Raw genomic sequence first — 3,109 nt, 5'->3', positions numbered from 1 at the left:
CTGGATATCTAAAAGATGGAAATCACAACGCCTCTCGAGCGCATCGCCGTGCCTAGTGTCTTCTACGAAAGAAGATTCGGAAGTCTCGAACGGAAAGATGTAGAAGGAAGGAGAAAAAGAGAGCATCGCCCCCCAATCTCGCGGGCCGGATACCTACCAGTTCACAGACTGTCCCTTCTCGGTCTGGCAGGGAGGGGTGGTGAGGGAGCCCACGTAGTGCCAGAAGGAGTGGTCCTCGGGGAGGATGTCGTAGGCGTTGATCTTGTTCTTGGTGGCCAGGTCGGGGTGGTCGGGGTCTGCCTGCGCCTCGTTCGCCTGCAGGGTCTCAAAGAACGTGGAGGAGGCCCCGGGCGCGAGGAAGACGGAGAGGACGGCGATGTCCTTGGGACTGTCTACCTTGGCGTGGACGAGATGGACCTCCAGCGGCATGTAGGAGAAGTTGATGGAGTGCTCCGCGTTGTGGAAGTGGAACTGGAGGAGTTTGTAGTCGGTGCCCCCGATCTTGGCTTGGAAGGTGCACGTGTCAGGGATAACCACCTCCCACGTCCCCTCCTTGAACTCAATGAAGGCTTCGCACGTGTGCCCGGAGAAGGACATGGTCCCGTCCGCCTTGTCCATGGGCGTGAGGGTGGTGCCCACGGTTTGGATGTTGATGGGGCTGGAAGGCGGGGAAGTGGAGGTTCACAATGACATTAGGGAGGATGAGAGGGATTATGCAGGGAGCATTTGTCGAAGGACATGCGAAGAAGGAGGAATGGATAAAAAATACACAAGGTGGTATAATGACAAGGACACCGGGCGGACCTCTGTTGGTTTCCCTTCACGTTGGCGCAGGTGGTGGTCGTGGTCTCATTGATATGGATCCAGTTGTCGGGACCGCATCGCTCCTTCCCGTCTTCGGGCTTCCCGCAGCACCCGAAAGACTTGGCGTCCGCGTCGTCACAGGGTGCGTAGTTCACATTCTGTAAGAATTGAAGCCATGCAGGGTGAGGACAAGGCGTGTCTTCCTCCACAGAACACATGGGATTTCTGACGGAAGGTCTCACGGCCCACCCAACCAATGACACACTCCTACGTCACGGACTACCACTTATGTGTAACATACGCCATTGATCTGTATGCTTACAGGCAATCCATGGCACAATATGCCAGAAAGTGAGGAGATACGGAACAGGCCCAACCGGAAGATCGTATCCAGGATGGCAGGCCAAAGCGATCGTGAAAGAAAACACTACGAATGAGAAAAACTACTCACGTGGATGTAGCTCCAGGACTCCATCTTCTCAAGGTCTTCCATGCTTGTGGCAGCCTTGATCAGGGACAAGGGGGCCATCATGAGGGCCAGGCATGCTGCAGAGGTCGTGAAGATCTTCATGGTGTTCTGAGGAAAAAGATATATGCAGGGCGCGTGGCCAGAAAGCTTTCTGTCGATAGGGGTGATGGACAAAGAAGGCATCAGTACGTGCCCCCAAGACAAGAATAACTAGCAAAGGAAAAAATGATGCCATGGTGGTTCAAAGAGCAGTGAGGTCGCGTGCATTGATAGAAAAGTGTTACAACTCCCATTGAGGGTAACGCCATCTCAGCTACACCTGGCACAGCACGCGGGTAAATTGTACGCCGGCGTACATTACATCTGAAAAGGTCACAAACATGTGCATGGCAGGAGAGAAAAGAAAACACAAGGAGAAAGAGAGTTGCAAAGGAATGAGACACACAAACGGGTTGGATTGCATGAAGCCAAGTTATTTGCAGCAAGGGTAACACATGCACTCGCAAAAAAGATCGAGATCGTTGTTGCACTTGCCCACATTTTTCGGCCCCGCCTGATACGACGTAACAAAACTGTTCCATTTTCATCTGTTTTTTGAGCCGCAGTGTAGTAATCACTGCATTTTTGCATTTTTGTCACCTACTTGACAATTTTATACACGTTCACGGCATTCAATGCGCCAATAAGCAATGGCTTGACGCTGTTACACTCCTAGATACTCTGCCCAGACGTCTCCCCGAAACTGCATGGGTAGTCAAGGGATAGCGCCTTTTCGATTTCTTGAGGGCTGCACACGTGAGCCATATCTTTCGTTGGGCATTGATATCGGGCTAAATCACTAGGATGATTTTCTTTTAGATAGGGTAGGACGGTTTTGGAAGGACGGGCGGACTATTTGCTCGTTAAGACTCAGCAACGAAGAGGGGCGACCTCACGAGGAAGATACTCGCTAGTAGGCCGGAGGGCGTATAGAAATGCACAGCTCACGTGACAGGAACCAGTAACGCTCGCGAGTCGCCATAGCATGAAATGCACATGTTTTTTAAGTTTTTCTTTGGGTTCGTGGAGGTGTTGTGTGACAAAGTATACAAAGACATTTCCCTCTCAAGGTAGGGCATATTGGAACGTGTGGCTGTGATCCCAGCATTTTCCAGCCGGCCTCGGACAAGAAATGGGCCAACAGGCAGTTTTCCAACATCAAAGACTCAGTAATATTGCATAAAGGGAGAAATCTACCATTCGTGGCCAAATGAACAAGGAGACAAACATTGACGCGTGAGGTGCCCACGTTGCTTCGAACTCACGCATTTTTTCCTTCGTCTAAACTCACCTACCGAGGTCCCCTTCTCACTGTGAAGGGGTGCCCCCCTCACTGTCCTCGGGCGCCCCAGCCCTCTCTTCTTCGCACGACACTATTTTCGTGGGACATATCATATCCCCAGTGCTCAGACCCGCCGTATCGAGCCCATCAACCGCTTCAGCTTCGTCGAAAACCTGTACCTCACCCCCCCTTTCCCTGCCTTCTCCCTTATCGTCCCTGTTCTGATGGCCCTTCCCCTGCACGTCCCTCCCAATGCCGCCCAGGTCGCGCGACGCCTCCGTGTCCACCCTCTCCTCCCTTTGTTCACTCACTTGACCGGCGGCTAGGTCGCTACCCTCGGCACCAGCCAAGCGGAAGGGAAGGGCCTTCCCACGGGACGAGAAACACCGATCCGAGACTGATCCCTCCTTGCCCACACGTCCTTGCTCGGCTGTGTCCTTGACCCGTCCCTCTTTGCTTTCTTTTCTTCCCTCCTCCTCCGCCTCGCCCTCGCTCCACGCCGTCCGAGACTCGGA

This window comes from Nannochloropsis gaditana (assembly GCF_000240725.1).
Source record: "Nannochloropsis gaditana CCMP526 unplaced genomic scaffold scaffold494, whole genome shotgun sequence".
Taxonomy (NCBI): Eukaryota; class Eustigmatophyceae; order Eustigmatales; family Monodopsidaceae; genus Microchloropsis; species Microchloropsis gaditana.
The sequence above is the reverse complement of the archived record's forward strand: the minus strand, read 5'-3'. Positions refer to the sequence as shown.